The sequence below is a fragment of the Cyanistes caeruleus genome, chromosome 5 (genome assembly GCF_971803275.1).
Source record: "Cyanistes caeruleus chromosome 5, bCyaCae1.hap1.1, whole genome shotgun sequence".
NCBI lineage: Eukaryota > Metazoa > Chordata > Aves > Passeriformes > Paridae > Cyanistes > Cyanistes caeruleus.
The window spans coordinates 82,575,628-82,602,532 of NC_141705.1; the positions used below are offsets into that span (position 1 = coordinate 82,575,628).

A 26,905-nucleotide genomic window follows, 5' to 3' on the forward strand; every position below is an offset into this window, starting at 1 on the left:
GGGGTGCTCAGGCCCAGGCTCAGGCCAGAGCTGTGCTCTCCCCAGGGCTAGGTTCAGCACTGTAAGAGGCCAGGAGCTGTGCGGGATGCTGATATGCTTGGTTGATTGGTTGGTTGGTTTTTCAGAAGCGCTGCATGGAAGGCTGCAGGCAAAACATATGTGTCAGAAGCAGCATTATTGCCTTAGTTGGGCTTCTTATGACTTTCTGGTTTCTTAATCATAAATGCCTCACCTGAGGGCTTCTAAGTATCCGTTAAAAATTCCCTGTATTTCCAGCGCTTTGCATGCTGGAGGCCCGACTGGTAACACACAACAATTGTACTTTAAGTGGCATAAATGGTATCTTCCGGCTCCTGTGTGGAACAGAGCAGACCACAGGTTTGGGGGTTTACTCCTGTCATCCCTGCAGGGCAGCAGTGGGGCTGGAGGGCCCTGCTCCCAGCTCTAGGCTCTCACCAGAGGAGTGGCTGGGCTATAGTACAGTTAAGGCTGGTGTATGCTGAAGAAAATAGCACCTCATGCTCCAGGGAGCACTTAGCAAGAGCCTGCCTGGATTTAACAGCTGGAGAGATTTATTTGGTGCTCTCTAGGTTAGAGGGACATAACGCTCTAAGGAGTGAGAGAGCTTTGAGGAATGCAGGGTCAGAGCTCCTGGAAGAGCTCTGCCGATTCAGTAATCCTGTGGGCACGCAGTGCTGAGCTCAGCTCCTGGGGGTGGACTGCCCCAGGAGAGCAGGAGATCCTGGGAAGTGCTGCACAGCTTCCCAGGGAAAGTGCAGCTAAGGACCACGCACTTGTACTCAATAGCTTGGGCCATCCCTTCTCTGTGCAGCTGTTGATCAGGAAATCATCCTTGAAAAATTAATCAGATTTTTCTTTTTTAGTGGACTTTCAAGCCTCTCAGAGAACTTTGACTTCTCATGTTTTACTTTGTTTCTTCCTACTCTGTTTCCTAAGCATTTTCTTCTTCTTGGAAAATCTGGGAGTTATTTTCTTCCTAATTTGCAGTTACTTCAGCATTTACAGGGGGCCCTGAAATGGTTTTGCTGTTCCATTCCAGATGCAAATAACTCAGAGTCCCCCAGGAGGACATTGCAGGGCTTGACCAGGAGAGTGTGTGAGGTTGGCAAGAAGAAAACTGTTATACCAGCACTGCGGAGAACAAGGAATTTCTCTTTCCAGGCTGCTCCCTGGAATAGCGTCACAATGAAGTTGGAAGGAGAAGGGCAGAGTGAGAGGAGGAGAAGGAAGCACATGGCTGTTTGCCTGGTGCTTCTGGAGTGCATGACAGCTCCGGTTCAATAGCGCTGAGAGCAGCCTGGTAACGTCACCAGGCTGGAGGCTGCAGCCTCTAAAGCTTGGGACAGCACAGCTGACATGGAGCTGACAGGAATGTGTAAGAGCAACAATGCATAACATAGCAAAGCCCTGAATTTCTTTTTCTCCACATGCTGCAAAAAGCACAACAGATGGAAGGAAGACCTTGGGGAAACAGTCACGGAGCTGGGGCTCAGGACATGGGAATTCAGCCACTGGGGTGGTACAAGACCAGGGATAGGCAGATGATCTGCCTCTCCTTTGTTTTGCAGATCATTTCACGATGTTTTACTTTCTCCCCATCTGTTTTGACTCTCAGGTCTTCGGGGCTGACACAGTTTCATATTATTTCCCTCTTTGAGAGGAGCATTTCTTTCTTTCTCCCAGCATGAACCTGTCCTGAAGTACAGAACAACAGCACTGACTATTTGTTAATGCCGACAGCAGAATTATTTAATCTTCCCCTGCTCTAACCAGTCCTGCAGTCTGCTGCCGCCTGCCATGTGAGGTACTTGGCAACATTCTTCTACAACAAGCTCTCTCTCCTCATCAAGCTTCTGTCTCGGAGATGCATGTGAAGCATTTCAGTTTTTTCGCCCTTTAATCAGAAGCCTGACCTGTTCTGAACAGTGCTCAGCTTATGACCTCTTCCCAATAAACAAGTTTCAAACAAGCTGCCACATCAGATTTTGTGCAGGAATGACTGTGAGACAGCAAGGAGAGCTGATCATGCCAAATAGCGCTCTTTGGGCCAGACCTCGCTCTCCTTCCCCGCAGGAATTAATTTACATTCTAGGAAAAGCACGACCATCTCACTGAAAAGAAATTATATTATTTCTCCAGCACCGAGAGATCTGCTGTGCTGTGGAGAACTGAGTGTATTTAATTAGGCAAAATATTCCTAGTGAGTTGTCCTGGGATGAACACTGTCCAGGGCACTTTGTTCTGCTGGAGTTATGTGTGATTTCAAGGGTGAAAGAAACACCCAGGCCACAGGTCCTTTGGTCACAGAGTGTCACAAACTCCCTGACACTCTGCTCAGGCTGTATGCTGGAATCTCAGAAGGAGGCAGTGTGCGAGTGGGGAGCTCAGTAGCTTAGAGCTGGGTCTTGGTGTTGAAAGGTCTCGGTGTTGAAATTATTTTGGGTTTATTTTTCCTCTCCTTTGTTCCTTTAATCATAATAATCAGTGGAACTAAAGAAGGAAGAAAATGGTGATTATTTTTTTATTTTGGTGAACTCAGTCATTTTGATCAAAACTATTACCATCTTTGGGACACATGTTGGCAGCTTCAACAAGAGATGCTGAGGCTGGGTGCGTGAATGACTGGGTGACACTCAGTGTGTGGGCAATGGGTGCAAATGCAGGTACACAGACAGGATACTGTGCCCAGGGTTCCCTCCTCATCCCCAGGCTCTGTTACTAATAACTCCTTTCCCTGCTGCTGAATGCACATTGCCCCATTTACCCTGGCAAAGGGGAAAAACATCCTGAGACTTTGCAGTGCTGTTCTCTGCAAGGGTGGTGTGCCAGAACAAGGCACCTGGGTGCCAGCTGGGGCAATATGTAAATGTTGTCCATCAGAATCCCAGTTCCCTTGTGTTTGAACAGACACTTGCCTGGAATGTTCTCTACTTGCTGAGCTGGCCACTGTGCGAGTTACCTGCGTTGCCTTGGCCTGGGAAGGACAGGAGCACTGGGAAGGATTACAGGTAAATATCTCCAGGTGTGTCACAGCTGGGTGCTGGCTTCACTGTGCAGCTGAGCTCTGTGCACACTGCAGGGTCCCGTGACAAACAGTGACGAGGCTTTACCCCTCAGCTCCACAACCCAGTCTCCAGGACACTGGTTTGCTGACAAATATGGTTTTTCAAACTTCATGAGTCTGCAATGTTCGTGTAACAGTCAGCACACTCAGGCTCTCCAGACACTCCATGGTCACGATACAATTTTAAACACAACTTGTTTTTTTTAAATTAGCTATGACTACTTGGTGGTGGGTGGTTCTTGAACACCTTAGGGTGTGTTTGCTGTTGGTAAGATTAAAATAGGATAAAACAGTTCTTTGAGACTTCCTAGGGTTTAAAAAGACTTGGTCTGTAGTTTCCCTCCCCTGGACTTGAGAGTTTAAAAGGGGCAAAATGCTTTAAAGCATCTTGTAGTTGCCCTCCTGAGTCATAAATATTTTTCCTATCACTTCAATTTCATTATCTCTTATTCCCAAGAGAAATAATATTCAGCAGTGAAACCCAGGGCCAAGCCCTTTGCTAAGAGGTCAGGGACTATAAGAGCAGCATCCATTGAATTAGGATCTGTGGCAGGAGACCAGGATACAGCAATGTTTGCTTATTTGCTCAGTTTCATTTTTCGCTGCACCACCAGCCTTTGGGAGATGGCCTCTGCTGCTGGGGAAGCAGTTGGAGTGTTTATCGTGGCTTTAAGTTGGAAGGGGACATTCAGATTAGATACCAGGAAAACGTTTTCGCTGTTTGGGTGCCCAGGCACTGGAATAGGTTGCTCCGGGAGGTGGTGGATTCACCACCCCTGGAGGTGTTCAGGAAGCATCTGCATGTGGCACTGGGCGATGAGGTTTAGTGGTTTAGGGGTTACAGAGCTGGGTCCATGGCTGGACTCGGTGCGCTTACAGGTCTCTTCCAGACTCGGTGGTTCTGGGATTCTGTGACTGTATCTCTTGCTCTGTCCTTTTCCTGACCCCTTTTGGGAGGGTTCTCCTGGGCAGGGCCAGTGCAGGGCAGCAGCGCCGTGCCGTCGGGACAGGAGCGTGTCCCACCTGGCCTGCCACCAGCGGCTGCTTCAGCTCCTGGGGCAGAAGCCTGTCCTGGGTCTGATATTCCTTACTTGAATTTTTGGTTTACAGGACTGTCAGGTTCACTTTACAGATGCTTTGTTTTGTACACCTTTTTTATGTTTTGTGCACCTGTTTTAATAAGCAGTGTGAGGAAGTACATTTCAGCTTGAAATGCTGTTTGTGAGAACAAAAATGACCCTTTCCCCATGGTTCTGCTCTCTTTTATTAATCAAATTTTAAGATTGGCAAGTATTGAGAGTTTCCTCAGTTTAAAAATTCATCATCTGAAGCCAAAAAAATATTGGATAAATATCTAGTGGTTTCTTGCTGACTGCCTTCTACTTGATGTATAATGTCTTGCTATTTAATTCCATTTGTGAATCCAGGCCACAGGGCTTCAAGGCTTTCTTAGGCTTCCCTTGTGTCAGTTCCTGTACTGCCTTCACTTTTTTTATTGATCTGAATGAATCTGTCGTGCTCTAGTACATTTCTAGTCTCAGATATTAGGATGAGGAGAAGGTCGGGGATTTTATCTCGTCGTTTCGTGCCCGGGCACCCGGCGCCCTTCGCTCCGGGAGTGACCAGCAGGGGGCGCTCACGTGCCCCTCACGCGCTCGTCACGTGGCCTTCGAACCGAGGGCACGTGCAGTGCCCTCAGGTGCTCGGCGGGAAAGTTCTGCCCTCAGGGCTCGCGCTGCTCCCCTCAGAGCGCGGCGGGAAAATCCGGTCCAGTCCGGTCCCTCAGGGCTCGCGCTGCTCCCCTCAGAGCGCGGCGGGAAAGTCCGGTCCGGACCCGTCCCTCAGGACGCGGCGGGAAGCTCTGGTCTCGCACATCTCGTCATCCCTGGGACTCCGGCTGGATTTTGTCGGTAAGAAGGCTTTACTTGCTCGGGAGGGAATTGTTTGCTGGGACTTTGAGCCGCTGAGGGGTGCCTGGCCTGGGCTGCGGCTGCCCTCGGGATGGGTGTGTAGGCCGCAGTTGCTTAAGCCCAAGTGACGGTCCTGTAGCCTTCCTGCTGCTGCCAGTCTCATAGGCTGGGTTTGAGAAAAACTGTGAAAAAACTTTTTTGCTGTGTTGGGAAGCAGATGGGTTTGGTTCCAAGGGGCAGCGCAAGGATTTCAGGCGCTGCCCCAGGCTGGAAGCCTGTCTCACTGTCTAGCTGGGAAAAAAGAGATTTATGTTCCATGGAATCCTTTGCAAAGTAGGTGGATTTTGCCTGATATTGTGCTAAAAGTTTTAAGTGTCAGTTTCTGGAGAAGTACGTTTTCAGTTTGTATCTCTCTGTTGTGCTTTCAGGTCGGTGATGTTTGTACTAAGGAGCTTTTCCTCTAGTGTGCTCCTCAGATATTTCTGTGTTACGAAATAGGTTTTTCTCTCAGTATTTGTTCAGTTTATCAGTATTATGTGTATAAACGTGCCGGGGAACGGGTTTCTGCCCTGTGTTCCTTCCACTATTACTGTTTGTTAAGACGATGGTAACTCAGTAATTAGGAGCAAGTATGTGCATATTATATAATGTTATATCTATATTAACATAGTAATATTACATTAAGTCTACCGGGTTTGCAACTATTTACACAAGTTGCCTATGAAACCTATTGTGCAGCGCTTTCTGAAGAAAAGGAGTGGTTCATGCGGTTTTTGTTGGTGGATATACAAATCGTTGAGGCTCTTGGGGTTTTTTGTTCATTGGGATTTTTTGTTTTGTGTTTTTTTATGTAGCTTTATCCTTTCATTGTGGTTACTCAGCTGGCAGATGGATTAATGCATTAAGTGGAGGTCGGGTAGCAGAGGGCGTGTGGAGTGCACTGTTAGAGCTTCTCTTCCTAGCAGTGCTTTGTTTTAACCATTACCCACGGCTGTGCCCCGCTCGGGTGCCTTTGGTGGCGACATTGGGGATGAGCGCAGCGCTGCTGCGGCGGGTGAGAGCTCCCCCAGCTGCGCCGAGTTCGCATGATGACAATTACTTGAAAGGTTGCACCTGTGAGAGCTATTTATCCCAGGCCATTTACAGGTGTTCTTGCTTGTTGTGTAGTGTGTTCTAACCAGCTTTGAATGCTCTTAACTGCTTATGACATATATCTCACCTGTATCACAGCTTGGTTTCAAGGAGGATCAATAGCTTTAAAAATGTGAGGATTTATTAAAAAAAACCCTCAAAACCCAACAACAGAAAGAAACCCCAAACCTGCATAAAACCCCCAACATACAACAGAACCTGACTTTACCCTGAAAGTACAGCATCTTGGTTCTAGTGCTTGTAGTCTCCAAGGATGATGCTTTGCTTGCTCTCGGGTCTTTAAAAAAAGAATTGGTTTCTGGTTGACACTGAAATGAGCAAATGTTTGAGGTTGTTGGTTTTGTTTTGATTATTTGTTAGTTTTTGGTTTGTTTCTTGTTGGTGTACTGTGGCACAACAGAAAAAAGAAATTGAAACCCTGGGAGCACTGGGCTTTCAGGTGCTCCTGAGGAAATAGAGCCTCTGGGTGTTGTAATGTGTGTAACAAGGTCTTCTACTAAAGATTGGGAAACAGTTGCACCTGCTCGTCAAAGAGCAGGCCTTTAGCTGGAAAGGTTCTTTTGCTGTCTCAGCCTCTCCACGTATGGAATGTTTGGGGCCCAGTAAGAGCCACATTATTAGGAAGGGGCTGCAGCACTAGTTCTTCACTGGCAGGGAAGCAGAGGCCTGGGGAGACAGACAGCAGCATGTTTTGATACTGAGCTTCGGAGCAAGGAAATAATTATGACTTTATCAGTTAAGTGTCAGTCATTCTGTCTCTCGCTGTTTTGACATGTTCAATTCTAGTGACTGGTGGTAAAAGACACGAGAGTGTTAGGGGGGTTTGAAGGGAAAATTTTAATAGAGGGAAGCAAGGGGAGAAAAAAACCTGTCGAAGACAATTTCTGGCAGGCAGTTGGGTTCCTGGTGCAGACAGATTGGCTGATGTTGATTGTTGACAGCTTCTGCAGCTTGCTAATTACAACTGTAAAAAATTCAGGTGAATGACAGGAACTTGAAATGTTAATTCTGCTTTTATTATTTTGCAGCTGCAACTGTTAGTTGGCTCTTGCTGTAATTGATGGACACTGCCAGTTGCTTAGACAGATGGGAATTAATACTGGTGTTCCCATTAGAACTCGCCATCACAGTCACGTTGGCTTTGGTCTCCTGCAGTGGGTTGATGTGTGCAAGAGAGTACGCGAGGAAGGAGCGAGCATGGCTCCTGCCTGCAGCACTTGCCTTCCAGGGTACTGGAGCCATCCATCCAGCACAGAGCAGATGAGCTACTTGCCAGGTTAGTACATGCAAGAGCAGGCCCTCTGTTTGCCCTGAACTTCTGGAAAAGGTTTTATGTTGATAAATATTGCCATAATAGTGTAGGACTCTTAAGACTTGTGTTAAGTTTTTCTGATTGTTCCTCATCAGAAATGCAGCTGTCGTCTTGGCTGGTGTCTCTGAGTTATAGTCACCTGCACACCATGTGAAAATGCTAGAGGTAGGGTAAGTAAAGCAGTTAATAATGTCAAGTAGCAGAGGCAAGCTGCAGCAGATGAGAGTTTTTCCAAAGTGGTGGGGTAATCTTGTAGGTGGAAGAAACAATGAAGAGGGTTGTAGTTGTTTGACTGACCTGCAAGCAGCCCTGCTTTCCAGATGGGTAAAATCCTGGTCTCCAAGTAGGGATTTGCTTCAGCCTTGGAGGGTTGGGTTGCTGAGGAAAGAAGTGGCTCGGTTTGTCCTTCTGAGAACTTGTTCCTTTGCAGATGTTCAGTCTGTAGGAGGGAAGCAAGTCAGCACGTGCAGAGAGCTTTTTGTGTGGGCAGGGAGCTGCGGAACTGTCGGTCCAGGTTGCTCAAACCTTAGCTGGTTTTTGACCAGCAAGGTAAGTTTGTAAATTCCAAGCCCTCAGAAGCTTGCCCTTTTTTTTTTTTAGCAGCTTGCAAAACACATGGCTTTGAGATGGTGAGGAAAATGCTTCTTTGCTGGATGCTGAGAGATTGCAGTGAGTAGGACTCTGATCCGCAGAGGTGTCTGTGAGCTGTTGATACAGGTATGCTGACAAAACAGGTGGGTGCTCAGCTGGGGGTGCCGATGTCCCTTCGTGCTGGTTTGTTGGTTCCATGCAGGGCAGGTCATACACACACAGTGCCCTCTCCTCCTCCCAAGTCTCCTGCCATCAAACCCATGCCTGATGCTCAGACCCAGCAGGTCTGGCTGCTCGCTCAGCCTCGGGGCTGAGGTGTGAGCAGTGCGTGGGAGCCCCTCCCCGAAGCCAGCCGCAGCGCTGCGGTGCGCGTGGCTTGACGCTCAAGGTAGGAGCGTGTTGCCCACTGCTATGCCAATTACTGGATATTAATGGCAGGATAGCATGCATATGCCTAAACTGGGAAGCAGAAGGTTAATAGACGAACAGCACCAGAAGATCCCATTTATCAGTTTCTATTTATCTCTCCTTGGGAGGTGGCAGGTTTACAGTAAATACCTTCTGTCCTCCTAATTTCCTAATGATGGGGATAATGATGGAGAATGGTGAAGTCATTAACTGGGACAGCCTCTGTGCATCACTCTGTCAACCACATCTCTCCAAGACCTGCAATGAAAAGTGATAGGCCCCAGCTGTTCACCAGATTCTGTTCCCTTCCCCCTTCCCCATGCTCAGCCCCAACTGCAGGCTTAGCAAGTAAAAAACAAGGGGAAAAAATGAGACCCAAAACCTGAAAGACAAAAGCCAGTCCCTTTCTCTGCTATGGCAAAGATAGCCTGGTCTGCCCTGTGCTTGGGTGTGGGTTGGGCCCCATTCCAATGCTCCCAGTTAGATGGGGTGGTATTCCCGGGCTGGATGGTGTCATTTGGGCCAGGTGTGCAGTCCTGGAGGGAGGAATATGAGCTGGCATGAGTGGAAGCCAGAAGAAGGTTGTGCTTCTGGAGCAGAGGCACTGGGTTTCCTTGGTCTTGCCTCACATACTTGCCTTCAGTGGAAGAACCTGTTCACTGCCTGTAAAAACGGCACCAGTTCTCTGTGTCTGACTCTGTGTGTTGGGTTACTGATGGATTTTGGGGATTACCAATGGTCATGTGGAACTGTGGGGGGTGCTCTGGTTCTAGATCCCACTTCACAGGACAGGAAAGCGTTCTTGGAAGAGGAACCGAAGTTCAAATGAAGATGCACGTAAGTAAAAAACTGCTTTGAAAAGATGATTGTTTTTTTTCCCCACAATGATGTTTCTTTGTAAGTGACTCTTGAGGTTTTTTTGTAATTGTTTCACATTTGGACAGTGGCTGGGAGTTGATGACTGTTTTCAGAGAGTTAAAAGTGGTTTGCCATTTATAGCAGCCGTGTGTTAGTCCAGTGAGTGCCTGTGATTGTAGCCAGCCCTGTTTGGGGGGCGGGCTGTGGCCTGGAGTAGCACGTGGCAGAGCCACCCAGCTATCCTGCGGGTGGTGCCTTTTGGTCCTGACTGCCTTGTGCTGTGCCTGAGAGTCTGGCCTTCTGCCTGCGTGAGTTCTGAAAAGAGAGGCCTGCCCAAAGTGAGCTTTTCCTGTGCATCCACGGTGTGCTGGGCTCATAAAGGAACTCTCAAGCTGTGGGAGCTTTGTGTTAGAAGGGTTCATTAACTTTCAAATGTTTCAATTGAGAAATTTTAGAGCTCTCAGCATAGACCAGGGTGGCCGGCTCAGCCAAGAGTGTCCCCTGACAGTCAGGTACAGATGTGATTGCTAGTCAGAGCACCGTAAGAAACCTAATAGTGTCCCAGCAAGTGTCATACTTGAGCTGGAAAGGATTAAACCAGATAGCCCAGAGACGCTGTAAATAATTTTTATTGGGCTTTAAGAACTAGGGAGACGAGAGGAGCCTTTACCTTGTAGCTTGCTAGGAATTGTTCCTGCAGGGCTGTGGTGTGTGTGCACTGGTGAAAGAAAGGATTCTGGGACTGGTCTTAATCTGAGCAGGTGCTTAACTCTATTCCAAAGTGCCCTGGGACAAGGTAGATCGTGGTGGTACAAAGGGATGTTTTTCTGGCTGATGTCTCTGGTGTGTGAACACTGAGAAATGAGTAATGAAAGGCAATGGGAAACTTTCCTGTTTGGGGGATGTGATGTTAGCTGGCTGGCACATGAGACAAATGGAGTGTAAATGTTCCCAAAACACTTCCTGCTCGTTTATTTTCAAATTCAAGATGCTTTTTTTGGCTATTCACACCTAGTGAGTTTGTGAGTTTTTTGGTTTTTTTTTAATTCATGCAGAGCTGTCTGCAGAGGAGTCTTCTCCTAAGGGAGTAGAGTTAAGCTGAACACCTCTGGTATCACTTGGCTAATAACTATGTGCACCCGGTCACAAATTTTGAGGCCAGGGAAAGGGGAGTTTGATTTCATGTGGAATGATTCGGGACCCTCTGTTTAGCCTTGTTATCTTGGCATAGGTTTAGGGGCTGATGTTTGACCCTAAGTCTGTCCTCCAGCTTTGTTTTAGACACGTGAGGGGTTGCCAGTTCAGTGGATTCCAGCCACCCTAGGACAAGCTGCAGGGGCTCCTTGATGGTTTTGCAATCTTGTGACTCTTGCTGGGTTGTTTTCTGGCCAGCTGGCCTTGCTTGGGTTCTCCCAAAGACGGGCTAGCCCGGTGTTCCCAGTGAGGCCAAGCCTTGTGTGGACTGCAGCCCTCCTGTGTTGCCATGGTTCCCATAGGAGCTCCTACCCAAAAGTTAGAATATTCTTGGGTGCTCATGTCTTAACTTGCTCTGGTCTGTCTATTGCAAGCCCAGTGGTTCAGGGATGAAATCTGTGCTTTTGTTTCTGTGGCCAGCATGTCTGCTTTTGACAGCTCAAGCTTGACACAAACCAGGCTAAATGGAACATGTGATATTACACAGCTGTTGGTTTTTAAATAAGGAAAATCATATTAGTCCCTCTATAAGCAATCTGTATGGTAATTTCAGGAAAGCATGATGTGGCTGTTCTCCCTGAGAAGAAGGAGCTGATACATCTTTTAACATATGTAAACTAACTGTGTAGGGAAGACATCAGAGTCTAGCAAGCAGGAAAGTTTTACTTCAGTTATGTTTGATGGGAAAAATAAAGGCAGAACCAATTGCCTATAACAGTGGAAATTTGTTTGGGTAGGACAATATCTACAGCTCCAAATCCTGAGAAGGATGGATGCTGTTACAGATATTGCTGGTCAAGTGAAAGAAATGTCACTGGAGCATTGTAATAGCTATCTGAAATAATTTTTTCAATTATGTGTAACATGCAGCAGTGGATGACTTAAGAAGTTATCCTATCTGACAGGACAAAGGCAGCAAAAATGTTAGATTTAAGACCATTTCTAAAGGTGCGGGATGTACATGCTAACCCTCTGGCTATCGAAGGTTGAAAGGAAGCAGGAGCGGCTGTTGGCAGTGAGCATTTAGCTCTTTACAACTTGCCTGACTGCGTCGGGTTCTGGCTGCTGCACGCAGCCGCAGCTTGCAGAGGGAAGCGTAGCCGTGCTTCTGCAGGACCTTATGGATAAACCTAATGTTTTACATGGATTTCAGTGGACTCTGGCTTCCAGAAGAATGGTGTAAAAGGAAGCTGTTAATGGTGTTTTCCTTGAGTAACTGAATTGTTCCTGCCTCTGCTGGAGGAGGCACATGTTCCAAGTGGCAGTGTTTATTTGGGCTGCTCTGTACTGCTCAGTATGGGAGAACTCATTGCCAGCTGTGGGGAAATGTGAAATACAGGCAGGGGGCAGTTCAGTAAGATGATGATGGCTGTTTTAAGGAGAGGCAGCTGGGAGTCCAGTGTATCCCACTGACTGCCTCAGCTCAAAAGCAATGTCCAGTGCTCCATTTGCTATGGCACTAGGGTGTTTAAAGGAAATTCCAAGAGCTAGAGAGAGTCCTGGCCATCCACCACTTCTCTCTTCCAGAAGAGCTGTTGTGATTTGTTCTGGACTGAAGGAACCTCCCAGTTGCAGGTGTCAGAACCCGCACAGTATGAATCTTCCCCTGCTGTCCTTGATATTGACTCTTGAAAGTCTTATGATAAAGAGCTATTTACCTCTGGTAAAGAGCTAAGCTTTCACTGATTTGTATTTCATTTGCCATTTTTACCTTTGGTACGGTATTTTCCTTACTCTGCATATGTCTTTCCCCTTCCCATTTTTGCTTCTGCTGGCTGAGAGAAAATCTCTGCAGTTCTGTCTTGCTCCCATTTTTCAGATAAACCATTCATGATACCAAGAGCTCAAAGCTCAATGGACTGTGTGTGCAGCGTTTTTGGGGTAACCTCTGTTAGAAGTGGTCAGCACTGTGGTGCAGAGCTCTGCCTGTCTCTTCCCAGGGTTCTCGCTCAGTCATGGAGTGTGTGCTCACATACCCCGTCAGCTGCTGTTGGCTTGGCTGCCTACACAGGCTAAATGCAAGGCCCCCAGTGAACATTTCTGTCACTTTTGCTGTTCCGGCCACTTTGCTTAATCAAAGAGCTGGAAGGAAAGCTCTCATTAGAGAGGCTTCCTCAGTTGTACAGAAGCCTCTGCTTTGCTAATTGAGGCTTTAGAGAGCTCGTGCTTCTGGTTGGGGTTGGTCTGCTTGATGTGATCTGGGCCTGAGGCAGAATGAAGTGAGCAGACTTTTAAAATGATGTCTGAGCAAACATGATGGCTGGAGATGAACAGGGTTGTGTTCTGTAAGGCTGTTGCTCAGAGACTGCGGTGTTTCTTGCTGAAGCTGTAAACTGCTGGAATGTGCTGTGGCTGGAGAGGTTGTTGGGAACATGTAGGTGAAAGTGGGAGTCTGCATAGAGTCAGTTGATCGCTTTCTGCTTGCATGTTCGGTGGCTGGAGCCCAGACCCCTCGTATCACGTGTTGGAGGAAACGAGAGTGCAAGGCAAGCTGGGCTGCAGAGCCTGCACTCTTAATGGAGGAAGCAGGCAAATGCCAGGGAAAAAGGTGTAAGGGGTAGGGGGACACTGCTAAAGACCCTCCTGGCTAATGTATCTGTGGTGCTGGAGTCTCTTGTGCTTCTGGAGCAGTGTAGCCTAGTCCATTTTGTATATCTTAGAGACTCTGTATTTTATTAATTTTTTTTTGTGTAGTACATGAATTCATGATCCTAAAAGTTAACACCTGAGAATGAGTGAACAAGGGAAATTATTCCAAGGGACTTGTTTTAAATTATATCAGTAGAACTTAGGGCTTTAATAATTGATGTCCTAGGGAAGTGAGATGGAGGAGCTGAAAATGAGCACTTGCTCTTTCAGGATATGGGAATTCTTCCTCTGTGGTCAGTGACTTGAGTAAATCACACCATGAGCAGGGTTCCTCTGTTCTGGGTGAAAGGCAGTGATCTTAATGCCATGCAAAATCTGGAGTTGCCAGGCTTGCTGTGGAGGGCTCTGGCTTGTAGGTGGATACGAACTAGATGTGCTGGGTGGTGAAGAAGTGGAAGAGCAGGATGGTCAAGGTCATGTGTTCAGCTGCTGGTGCTGAAAGCCAATCTCCATCCCAAGTAGAGTATCTGAGCAGAGGTTTCAAGCTGATAAATTGCCTCCTGCACCTTTTGGAGAATTGTGTTGCAAAGGATTAAGCTGAGCTTGAAAGAGTTGGAGTGAACAGTTGCCGCTGGTTGGGAAGTGTTGATCCTGGTGCCTGGGCAGAAAAGCTCTCTGCTGTCTGAGCGGTGTCTCTGGTCATGTGGCAGGGTCCTCCTTTCCTGTGGGGAAGGAAATGGACCAGCTACCAAGTGCCTAGAATTAGTAATAAAGCTGCCCAGAGAAAGGATGCAACCCAGTGCAGGTCAGTTATGAGCAGGGTGACGAAGGAATCCATTTCCAAGTGGATAATGGAGGGAAGGAGAAAGTGGAAGGGTCAGTGGGGTGTCCACTGGATGTTTTATCAAATTCCCATGCAGTGTTGCTGTTTGGGCAGGCCTTGTCAGATGTGTCTCAGTAGGTCTGGCCTGTCAGGAGTCAGCGCAGAGACAAAGGGACAGATGGGGAAAGGAGACAGGATATCAGGGAATGTACATGATGTCACCCAAGGGACATGTTAACTGTGAGTTTCTTTGTTACTAGTTTGATGGTGTATTAGTGTCTGACCTTGCACTGAGGATTCGGCCATTCCCTCCTCCTCCCCATTTCTTTTGCTGTTTGCTTTTCATCTTCTTGCAAGGCAATAAAGATGCTGAAATCTGAAGAGTCCCTGTGGGAGTTAACTCTTCAGAGACAGGATTGCTCTGTGAAGAGAGATGCAGGAAGTTGTTAGGGTAGGAGCGAGGAGGTTTGTCAGGAAAGCTTGGGCGAGAAGCTGAGATGACTGTGAGACAGCGCAGTTGGGAACAGCGCTGGGTAGTTGCCTTGCTCGTGTTGTGTCAGAATCTTCCCACGCCACAGCAGGTTCCAAGTGTGTGACAGAGCTGTGCCTAAGACTGAAGGGTTCTCTGTCATACATCTGCTGTCTGTCTCCCACGTATGGAGGGGACGGGACCTTTGTTTAGGTGGTAGAGGATTCTTGGGAGAGCTGTCTGCTCTGATCTGAACAGATGACTTTGTGCGCTGGAGTTGAAGGTGTGGCTGAACAGAGAGGCAGCCAGGAGGGCTCTGGGGAGCCGAGTGAAGGTTTGCAGACAGGTCTGACTTGGCTGAGTGATGGCTTGTCAGGCAGGGGTGAAGTCTGAAGGAGTGCCTGGAATAGAAACCTGTGGGGGATTGTTAAACACAGAAAATCTCTCCTGAGCTCTGGTAGTCCCAGAGTCACACGTTAGGGACCGGGCGCGTGTCCTGAACGAGCGTCCCTGTGGGCCTGCTTTATTCTGCGTCCCTTGCCAAGGTGTGTGCTGCTGGCCTCTGTCAGAGTGTGCTGGGCTGGATGGTTCTTTGGTGTGAGCTGCAGCAGATGTTTTTCTGAAAGAAGCTACTGCAGAAATGGTGTAAAACAAAAGGAGCTGAGATTTCTTAAAAGTACATTGATGGCTTCTTACTGACTTAAATTTTCCTGGCTCACTGGTGGTTGAAAGGAAGCTCTCTGGTCTTTGGGCTTTAGAGAAGAGGGGCAGATGACTTTTCCCCTGACTTTCAAAGATCCTGGGCCCATGGCAGTGGTAAATCAAGGTGGCATCTTGAAGGGAGAGCAGAATAATGGAGTTAGTAGATGACTGGGAGTATGCAGAAGCTCATAAATATATCTGAGATAGTCATGAATAAAATGTGTCATGTTCTGATTCCCTAAACGACTCTGAAAAGCTTGATTCAAGACTTTGTTCTTGCTTTGTAGTTGTGGCTTTGTCCCCAGCTTTGCAGTGGTCTTTCACTGCTCAGCTTTCTGATGAGAGCAGTCTTTTCCATGGAATATGTGTCATCTGTAGCCCCATGAGCACCAAGGTGTGGCCAGGTCTGCCCATGGAGTCCTGCGTTGTCATACACATAAAGTGCTCTTGGTGGATTATGTGGGCTGCAGTTTTATTCCTTGTTACCCAAACACTTGTTCAGAGCCTGGCAATCTCCCAAGGAGCAGGCTGCCCTAATTGCGGTTGAGGGAAGGTGAGGAAGCCACACGCAGTGTTGGGTTGGTCTGGATGGAGCTGCCATTGCTGTCATTGTTTCTCTCACATCTCGGGGAGAATGGTACCTAGAGTAGGATGTGGTTTGTCCTTTGTGAAACCTTCTGTGCACCTGCCCCCATGGTGCTGTCTGAACCAGCAAAGGGGTATGTGATGGTTTTGTATCATGCAGCCAGCAGGAAGGAAAACAGCGTCTTAAATGACAGCCATTAAATCCAGTGAGACAATTTATCATGGATGTGGAGTCATATTTCCTGTCAGCTGGGACTCTGAAAAGGTGCTTGTGGTAATGCTTGCTTAAAATATGTCTCATGTTCTTAAGGACAGTTGGAATTTTTTTGTTTCACCCAGGTAAAGATCTGTGTTACAAAGGTGCACTGGGATTTAACATATTAAGAGCAGTCAGCTAATCCTAAAACTTGCCTCTGGCATTTGAGTGCATGCTTATGTAAGTAACTATATGTACTGAAAGTGAGTTCGTAGTAAATTATGGACTGCTTCAAGAGCAAACTGACTAAGGTTGTGTAGAAGTTAGAAAGCAGGAAAAATAACTAATGAAATAGAAAAAAACCAGTTGCCTAAATAACCATCATGGGCTGAGACTGTTTTCCTGTGGATATTCACTGAGCTGCAATAACTATAGTGGGTTTGGAAGGAGGTGAATATCTATCCAAGATGGAAAAGGGAAGGTTTAGTACAAGACTTCCTTAATAAAGATAATTCAGAAGCTCCTAGAGGCCCAGAATATGAGATTCAGCAGAGGAGTTCTGGTCCATAGCAACATCTGGAGTTACTTTTCTGTTGGAGAGTATTCAACCCGTATATACCTGGAAGTTATTTACATCGGGAAGAAAAAGTGAGGGTCCGAGCTCTTGAGCTGTATCTGAATATGCCCAAGCTGAAACATGTGTTGGCTCTGTGCATCTCACAGGGAAGTGGTGTGTGACCTGAAGGATCTCACCTGGCCCATCCTTGGATTTCCCACCTGCTCTGTAGTGAGGTAGAGCAGTAGTGCTGCAGCAGATTCCATGCATTGTTCAGGAGTTTCCAGCTCCCCACAACTCTGCTCTGTGGAGCAGAGTTTGCATCATGGTAAATTAAGCTCCTGCTGAGGTCAGAGGGCAGGAGCTAATCTGTAGATGAACATTCCTCAAACTCTAGTTACCCATTGGACCTTTGAGATCAGCTCTAACAAGCGTAATGCAAACTGGATTAGTTTGTTGTATGCCACTGGGAAATTAAATGTGTCTTCCAAGTTCTTGTCACTTAAAATTTGCTGTGACATTTACTGTGTTTGACAAAACGCAGGAAAAAGAGGTTCCAATTAACCGGGACATCAAATGGTGTGGATGGTGCAGTTTATTTTGGAGGCATGATACTCGGAAAGGTCAGTCTCTCAGTCAGCTGACCTCAGTCGTTTGTAGCCTTGGCTGTGGCTAATGAGCACTCTGCTCAGTCCATAATGGGAGCTTTATGGAGGGCAAATCCAGATAATGGATGTGTGTGGGCAAACTGGCTTTTTCTGCTAGCTGGGGGGGATGTGCCAACTCTCTCTAACATAGAGAAAAAGGGACTGAATGCGGTGTTTAAGAATCAGGAATGTCACCACAAAGTCACACCTCACACCTGAGAGGAATTTGTTGCTGGGTTAGTGCTTCTGCTTGAGCTTGTGAAATGCACAGAGCCCATGTGTAACAGGATGGTGGTTTGAAGCTGGAGTGGAGTAGTAATTCCTTGGGTATGATAAATGGAAATGTATAGCTGCATCCACACAGTGCAGTCAGTGCTGACAAAAGACTGAGGGAAAGTGGTCAAGTCTCCTCTTGTTGTTCTTCAGATCCTTTAAATGTTGGTATCAACCAGTTGCAAGTCACTCATTACTTGTACCAAAATCCATGGCAGCTGGTGGCCCTTTATGTGGGCTGTTTACAGTGTCAGCACTGAGGTGTAGTATTATTTCAGCCTGAAAAAAATTAATTTGAAAATTAGACATTTGGGCAGAGCTTCTATAAATGATGCTGGATTTATACCAAGTTGACCCCCAGTAAACTGTTAACGTTAAACTGGCCAGTCACCTTCATTTCTGCTCAAAGCTTTGGGTGTTCACATTAAAACTAAGTCATTTCTCTGTGTCCCAGAAAAAACATGTTTTACCAAAGTTCTAAAATGCACTGCAGCACAGTTTTTTTATTGTTAAATGAAGCCTGAGAGGGCAGTGCTGGTTGGCAAGTGGTGGCTCTTGGAGGTGATCAACCTTAATGCAGCCCACATATCTGAACGCCCCTGGTGCTGGCCAAGTGTTTGGGAATGCCCATCTGAAAAAAATGAAAAATAATTCAATATGCTGGTGGGATCTCTCTGAACTTTACTAAGGATTCTTAGCTAGATATTCCTGATTCTTAATACTGTGTTTTCCTTCATTGAACTCAATACCCTGTATCCAGAATTTCAGAGGGGTGTCCAGCAAGTACCCGGAATACACTATGCTGTGAGCGAGGCATCCTCTCCTATAAGCAATATCTAGGATTTACCTTGTCTGCTTTGCACTGGGCTCTGTTGAATTCAGTGGGAGTGGGAATCCTACTTGACTGGAGTTCCATTGGGAGAGGGGAGGAAACTGAGAGCAAGACTGTTGGGAGAAAGCTTGGACTGTTGTAAGTTGCTGGCCGTAAGATCACAGGCCAGAGAAAGAGTAAGATAGTTGCCTCGACTTTCCAGGAGGAAATAAAAACAAGAACTTGGAATGGCGGAGTGTGATACTGTCAGGCTTTTGGCTGAAGCAGACTTCCTAGGCACAGTGCAAAAGAAATAATTTCTCAAATTAAATAGAACTCCCTGCATAACTGAAGTCATAGCAACAAAATGACCTCACTGCAACTTTACTCCCCCCTCCTTGTAGTTGTTTCTTTAATTTCGTACAATATGTTATTCTTGTTGTTTGGAATCATGGGGAGGAGGGAGAGAGGGAAAACCAACCTGTGTAAAAATTAGCTTTGAGTTATTCCATCTGTGGACTCTTAATTTTGTCATGAAAACAGAGAAGCCTGGCAGGAAGCGAGCTTGTGACTGGCTCCATGTATCCTCTTGTCTGGAGCTGGGTAAGAAGTGTGGCATTTAGAATGAAAGCAAAAGCTTCATTTCTGGAACTCTGAGTGTTTGCCCAATTCTTTGACCATCTGTTTTTGTTGACAACCACCTCTTTGTGTTGTGCCAAAGTTATTTTGGCTTTTATAATTTGTAGATGTGTGTCTGTGTGTATATGGTGGAGCGGTTGTGTGTGTCTGTGCGTGGATCATTAGGGTGCTGCTGACTGGGTCAGATTGGGGGAAGTAGGATGTGTAAAAGTAGTTATTTTCTGAGGATTGAATTACCAGGAGAAATACAGTGAGTAATCCTGGCTTCTCTCAGAGACACTTGAGTCCTATCTGTGTTACCCTGTCAAAAGCTGCCAGCTTCTAGTGGCTGTCCTTAAGTAACTTTGGTTGCATCACAGCCATTTAGAGTACGCAAGTACTTGCCTCAGAAATCACTGCTGGGATGAACAGTCCTGGTGGAGAGCCCAGCAGCTGACTGAAGGTGGACAGCAGATGGGTGGGTCCCTGTGTTCCGCGGAGCTGGCACAGAGGTGCTCAGCCACCTTAGCCTCTCTTGAGCTGTGCTTCTCTTCCATTCTTGGTGTTGGTTAGGGGGTAGTTATTCATTGCCCGTATCTGTCATATCCCAATTTTATCCCCAGCTTCTGTGGATTGGAGATGCACTGGAGCAGCTGATGTTGAGAACTCTATCAAGGAACTGCAAAAGCACTTGGTAATTCAGCCTCAAAACCTAGCATGAGACAGCTTTTTGAACATATATGTACATTTGTAAACCTGCATTTTCTATGTATTAAAACATCTTTGTTTTCTTCTGAAAGCTGTGTAGAGCAGCTGAGCACTCTATGTGCTGCTTTCCACACTGAGTTTTTCCTGCAGTGCCTTCTGAACTCTTGTTGGCATGAGGGTAGGCCGGAGTAACATCTACAGCCCATGACAGCAGCAAAATGAGGCTAACAAATATCCTTCCGAGGATGCAGCGTGACAGCTTCATCCATCCCGCTGCATTTGCATCGGGAGTGTGGAATGGCTGCGTGTCATGGGCCACTGCCACTGCACACAGTCGTTTATTTAATAACTCGTGCGCAGGCATTAAAGGGGAGCCTGCAAGACATCAGTGTGGGGGAGACAAATAAGAAATTAAGAGATGGCTGCATTTAAAAAAGTCTGGTTCCTGCTGTTCCATCATGGTAACTTTCTTTTTAGCAGTGCTTTGGGTATAAAGTGAATGGAGTTTTTATGGATCTTAGCAGGGCATGCACTGTGATGTGGTGCCGGGGTTCCCTGTGTTTTTTGCTATGCTCTGAGTTGGAGGGTGGCCTTTTTCCCTAGTCCCTTGCAATATAAAATGATACTTAAGCAGTTTGCACAAGATGTTTCTGGCATATGAACCAGATAGATTAAAACTACTTCATATATGGGTGATTATTTTCTCCAGAGCATCATTAATTCACATGAAATTGAGTCTGTTTTAGTCAAGATTTTCCAGAAATAACAAGTGCTGCAATTCCATCCTAGGGAGAACTGATTTAAACTGGAGTGCCTTGAAATCCAGCTTCTTAAATACTTACCTGGAGAGAAAAAAGGAGAAACTGAAACACATGGAATTGGTAGTCACTTCTGAAAATCTGTTCATAAGCATGAAATGAAAATCCTTCTGTCATTTTAGGTGGCTTTGCAGGCATTGCCTTCCTGTCCTGTGTTTTTTGTGTGCAGACGAGGTGTCTGAGGTCTGTCAGATGTGTTGACTTGTACAGATGCTTCTGGTGAGTGCTGGTGCAGTTGGCAATGAACATGTTATCTCAGAAACAAAACTGGAGTTACAGCAAGAAGACCAGGGCTGAATTCGGGTAGGGACCCTATGTAATGCTGAAAAAAGAGAGCAGCCAAGGTTCTGTGAATGTATAAATAGATGGTGTTTTTTATGTGAAAAAATCAGGGCGGGTTTTTAAATGGTAGAGTGCAGATGCGATATTCCTGAACCCTGTGCAGGCACTTAAAATGGTTGCTTTTTGCTGCAATGGGACGGAACAGTCCTTAATTTTTCTTCAGTTGTAACAGCATAAAAAAGATTTCATGTTGTCTGCTCTAAGAGTAAGTCATCAGATTAACTAGAGAGGAACACCAGAGGTTGTCAGTCCCCCTTAGCATCAGCGGTGTTTTCCTCACAGCCAGGCTGGTTCTAACCCTTCAGTTCTCGTTTGCAGAACTCGCTGTGCACGGGAAATGTCTCTTGGGTCGCTTTGCTTAATAGCAGTTCAGAATAAAGGGCCTTGGAAATGCAGCGTTCAAAGCATTTCTGTTCTCAAAAGGCTGGAGAAAAAGATGTTTGAAAAATAAAAAATGCCAAGGGCAGAACCTTCATGGAAGAGTAGAAAGAAGGCTCAAGCAAGAGGGATGACTATTCTTTTGCGTTCTCACGGACCTAGCACCCTGTGTTTCCTATGTCATTTTTCCTGATATTGCTGCCACTGCAGTACAGGATGGCTGCAGAGGTTATGGCTGCCTGCCTGGTGGGGGAGCGAGTGTCTCGGTCGTGTCTGGAAACTGGGCTAACTCAGCAGCTGTTTGTGTGTGCAGCTAGAGAGAAAGGGGAGCTCTTGGGCCAACTGTGGGGAAGGGTCACCTGTCTGTGCACGTCAGACACCTGAGATGGTTCTGCTGTTGGCATGTTGCTGAAAGGTGGCACATGGAGAGCTGAACTGCAGAGTCCTGTGCATCTGCGGGCACTTGCTTGCACTACTTAGAAACACTGATGTGAAGAAAAACGTGCAAGCAGGGCTGGCCACTTGTGCCCTCTCCATACCCTGAATACACAGGACGTAAAGAGAGCCTGTTCTGCAGCTCTGGGAACCCTTCTTTAGTCATTGCTCAAGCTATCTGTTGGTAAAAATGAATGCCACCTCATGGATTTCAGTGGCATTATCATCCCTGAAAGCAAGCTGAGGTAGCAGTGTTGGCGAAGGCATGTTACAAAACCAAAATGTTCCTGTGGAGCTGTGTTTAGTGTTGTGGTGTTGCCTTCTGGTGATATTTAGAGAAGACTGATACTTAAGACCTCCTGTGTCTTTTCTAGATGGCTACATAGTTAAAAAAATACCAGAAGTACGAGAAAGGCGCTATATACTCAATGGACAAGAAAAAGCCTGTACTTAAAGCCATGTGTAAGTTCTGAGTTCTGCTCAGTAGAATACTAGTTCATTTATGTTGCAATGGCTGATTGTTTCAAGAGTCGATTTTAAAGCAGGGAGCAGTGCAGAGGGAAAGAGTGAGGGCCGTGTCTGCTCATCAGTCTGCAGTGATGGGTACTGATCCAGTTCAGTGCTGGTACACAGGGCCTGTTTCTCTGTGGTTTTGTGGTACCCTGTTTTTTATTTGGGCTGTTAATTTGGGCAAGATTTCTAGTTTTCAGCATTATCATGAGACCACTGGTAACAACTGAGCACAACTGATACCTTATGTCTGCAATTGCTCCTTGGAACTAACAAATACCTAGTTTGGAAAGCACATGAATTCAGCGAGGTATGAGTTGCTTTCGTAAGACGGAGCAGACTCTTGAGAGACTCTTTTTTTATGGCTATTGGGATGTGTTTGATGTTACGGCTCCAGCTTGCCTAGCAGCTGCAGTCTAGAATGTGCAATATTTCAGATCCTGATAGGTTGGTTTGTTTCTCAGTTTCTGTTCGGACTTCTTTATGTGGCTGGAGTAGGTAGAAAACCAGGCCTTTTTCCCTTGCTAATATTAGCACCAGCCCAGACTTTGCAAAATTGATGGCAGAAGCTAATGCAAAATACTGAAATTGTCGAAGTTCTTTGGAGATGTGTGGTACCATCTCAAATCAGAAGGAGTTCTGCAGTGTAGAAAACTCTGCTTTGAAGAAGGGTGGGCTGAAAGACTCTTGAGCTTCCTTTCAGCTGTAATTCCTTGGATTTATTAGTCTTAATTGAAGCATTCTTTGTCTCTAAGGAAATATTGGAGACTGTTGCTAATTCTGTCTGGAAAGCTTGTTTTGGTCAGCAGAAATCTTGCCTGGCATTTGTTAGAAGCTTAGTGGTATATGGGAGAGGCTGATTGCTTATCAAGGAAGACTTGAGGACTTGAAATCCAAACCTCAGTTTCTTCCAGAAGGAATAGAGTCATCCCAGTGTGTGATGACCTTGATAATTTTGATGAGAATTCTACATTACAACTGTCCGATCTTGTTAGTGTGGTGGTTTTGTGGTTTGTGGGTTTTTTTTCCCCTGTAAGTTTTAAACCTGATTTAGACAAGATTGAGTAGATAAATTGTGGCAGGTCAAACTACTGCTCAGTTCTGGAAGCTGTAGAGCACTTAAGTGATGAGGTGGTGTCCTTAGAGGTGTGAGTGGCTTGTTGGGTCAGGTGGGACTGTTGATGGCCATACAGTGCGTCCAGCTGAGGAAAAGACAGCAGCCAGGGAGCTTTGGGTGGGATGGAGGTACTGTGAGACGGACAAGAAGGATGGAGGCAGAAGGGGATGTATGAAAATCAGCAGCAGACAAAAGCCACTTTTGTCTTTGTCTTTTGTATTGTCTTCAATTGCATAAGGCATTGATGAAGTAACCTCTATTTACTTTTTGGTTCTGGGTGAGTGCTGGGGGTATGACAAGGGAGAGCAGAGGAGCAAATGAATTTAGGGGAAGGCACACAACCCCTGTTTCTCAACTTCACACTTGTTCATGAGGCATTTTGGGTTTCTGTGCAGTTTTACAGCCTGATTGGGCAGAAAGTCTGATTTGGTGCAGTTCTACTGCTAAAAAAAGGCTACCCCTTTATGCCACTGAGGCATGACATGGTAGTTAAAATGCACTTTACTTGTAGCTCCAAAGGGGTTAAAACAGTTTGAGGTGAAACGCTAGATTGGCAGGGCTTGATTACATAAAAAAACCCAAAGAAACAGAGGGGAATATTTGAGCATGTGCATAAGTAGAAATGCTCTTTTGTGTCCTTTTTTTCATGCTGCTTTATGTGTAGAGTGGTACAGAAAAAATGCTAGATTTCTGTGATGTGTTCATGCTCCACATCTCTTAAATCCATCTGTGTCTGCAGAGCTGTTGCCACACACAGGCTCTGTGTGCTGCGTATTTTGCAAACAGCTACACCTACTTGAAGGCAGCACGAGGCATTTGGGCTGGGATTGCCAGGCTGCTGGATGTTCTCGGAGCCCACAGGCGGTGAAATGCATCATTCTAACTTGAGTCACCGCTTTGGCTGAGTGTGGGCATCAGAGTATCCTCCCGTGGTGGGAGCAGGGGCAGCACACTCTGTGTCTGACGGGAGGGTTTAATGGGGAAGGGTTAATGAAGTCACAAGGCAGTGACAGTGAAACTGCAGTGCTGGGCTCTGGCTGTGCATGGGGGTGTGCGCAGGGATGGATGGAGGCAGGTGTAAACTCTGCTTGGAGAAATCAGAGCTCTCCATCTATGCCATGTCCTATTGGAATATTTGTCTGGTTCATTCTGGCTTCCCCACCATGGATGTGTTGTAAGAGTAACTGTTCCCCATCCTCCCTCCCTCCTCTTCCCTCCCTCCTCCCCCCCCCCCCCCAACAAGCTGGAGGGCCAGAAGGTGGGGTGGTACCTCAGGATAATGGTAGCAGAAGGCGAAGGAGGCAGACAGCTGGCAAGTTCTGCCCCAATATGCTTCTCTGAAAGAGGCAAGGAAAATGCAGAAGATGTGATGCCTGAATGGCTCACTTTGCAGCAAAAGGGAAGATTAAAAGTAAAATTAGTTAACATCTTGCTCATTTCAAACCACCACACGCCATCTTTTTGCTTCCCTCCCCCACGCTCCCCTCCAGCCATTTCTCTGTGGCTTTATGTTCTGAGGGAAGGAGGGAAAAGTCCCAGGCAATCCTGGGACTTTGCAGGAATCTATGTAGTGAGCAGGACTGCAGAAAGACTGAGCTCTCCTGGTAGCCCTTGTGTTAACTCCCTGTCATTTGTACGAGTCTGGGCAGCTGGAGCAAACAGGCAGCCACAGCCCTCTGCCAGGAGCTTCTGTTTCCTGTACTGACACAACAGTACGGGAGTGTGCGAAGAGGGTGGGGATGGAGGCTGGGGGCCCTGCAGTGGTTTGGGCTGGGAGTTCCAGAAGCAGGGTGTCGGTGCTCCTGAGGGAATCTGGGACCCAAGAGATGTTGAGTGAGAGAGATGTTGCTGCTGTTGGCATCTGCTAAATGGAAGGGTGAGAGAAGGCAGAGGCAAATGCACCTGGAGGTGCCCTGTGAGAAGGACAAACAGAGCAATGGGAAATCCCTGGGAGATGGAAGGGGGAAATTAATGCCCTGGGACAGTAGTGAAGTGTTTGAACAGGGCCAGGAACTAATATGAACAATACCTTATGCTAAAAGGTTTTTGTTTTGGCAGCTACTGCTGCTTTGGACATCTGACCAGCACACCCCTTGCTGGCAAGGAGTTCCAGGTGTGTGGTGGGCTTCATGCGCCGGTGCTGCTGGGAACAGCAGTCTGCTTCATGACAGGATTTCCTCGTGCCTGTTGTGTAAGGGATGGGTGCCAGTGATCCAAGGGTCCAATGTCTTTGTTCTGTGGGCAACAGTTCTGAAGAGGTGTTTGGTCCAGCCAAGCAAAACTCCATGGAATGTCATGGTGGTTGGTTTTACGTAACGCTGTTGAAGCAGGACCTGGGCCCTTGGTGAAGCAGATGGCAGCTTATTGAGCAGTTGTGAACAGAGCCTAGGTATTCACTAGACCCCTCTAGCAGCAGCACTGCGGGCTTTACTCTGACACCCGACTTTGTCAAGTAGTGCTGTGAAACTTGTACCTCTGACATTAGACTGGGAACAGTGGCTATTTGGCTCTGAGTGGTTACTGGTCACCAGCAGAGTCTGCAAAGCTCTGGAGAGGAATTGGGGAAATGATCATGTTTAATCCTTCCACCTCCCCTAGGAATACTAACTAACCAGCCTTAAATGTGTACAAAAGACTTCTTCTGCAGAAACTTACTGAAAGTGTAGCTAAATGATCATGCAATTATTGTAGAAACATAATTTTTAGTACAGTTGATGCAGTTGAGGACATTTCCTTTGGGTAAATGTTGCTGCTGGTTAATGGAACAGAAACAGACAGATTACAGTGCAGACCACTTTTGAAGATTGCTTTGTTACAAACACCCCAAATTCTGTTTATTGCTGTTTTCAGTACAGACCAACTATATGCCAGCAGCTGGAGTTGGGGAAAAGCACCTTCCAAAAGCTGTTTGGTTGGCTACCATTCGTGGCAGAATTTCTCGCACTGACTCCTGAACTTTGTGCTCTGGATTACTGTTGCAGATTAGGTTCTGTTCCAGCTGGAATATAATTCTGATCCTGCTTGCTGATTCTCAGGCTGGACACGAGTCCTGTGGGAAAGACAAGGAACAAGGAACTTCTTTTGCTGGTTTTGGGCCCTAGTTCTCTGAGGTGCTTGTCCTTCCAGCAATGCCTTTATAGATGAGGGATGATTTTTGTCAGCCTGATTTCTGCTGTAGCCCAGGGGTGCTGCTTAGTCATCAGTTCTCATGCTCATGGCGCTAAGTGCTTTGGGCTGCTAAGTAGAGTTCATACCTGGAAGCTCTTGTTCTTAAATATTAACCTGCAGCACTGGTTCATTTACTGCTTTTCTCTTTCTTAATCTCTTAGTTGTAAAACAGGCCCAAATGATTGGTGGCTCTAGGGAATACCTGAGATGCCTCTAGTGAGGCTTGCTTTCTATCTTGACTGAGCAGACAGGACCTAAATTCCTTGGGCTTGTGGCATTTTCACTGTCGGTATTCAAGTATTCCATCCCTGGTTTTCAGACCTTGTAGCTGTTTCGGTGATGTGTCTCAGGTTACTGTAAGCGGTGGGTTTTTACTGTGGTGTTGACATGACTGTTGACATCAGGATGAGGAAAAGAAAAGGCTTGTCAATCGCAGGCTACCCGATGTGGTAGAGGTGGTTTTGGAGTACCAAGTTCCCTCAGCTGCATATGTATTTTTTATATATCATTTATTTGCCTGTATACTTCTAATGGGTGGGAAAAAAAGTACAGTAATGATGGGAAGTTATTTAGTGCTGCATGGAGTTAATTGCTTCTAATCAGTGCTTACATCCGTCTGGTTTTATGGGAGACAACAAGCCTTCATTGGA

The 26,905-nt window shown here is 46.5% G+C and overlaps 1 long non-coding RNA gene across 4 annotated transcripts in view; it reads left to right on the forward strand.

The window, feature by feature from the left end:
* The first annotated feature begins 4,736 nt into the window (after positions 1-4,736).
* LOC111929455 (uncharacterized) overlaps positions 4,737-26,905 on the forward strand; it is a 176,316-nt gene continuing 154,147 nt past the window's right edge. For 2 of the 4 annotated variants that reach the window (XR_015287368.1, XR_015287367.1), the window contains exons 1-3: positions 4,737-4,995; positions 7,176-7,423; positions 8,060-8,176. This is a non-coding gene — a long non-coding RNA (uncharacterized LOC111929455). Of the gene's footprint in view, positions 4,996-7,175; positions 7,424-8,059; positions 8,194-26,905 lie in introns of all 4 variants that reach the window. The other 2 variants (XR_015287366.1, XR_015287365.1) reach the window with 2 other exon arrangements.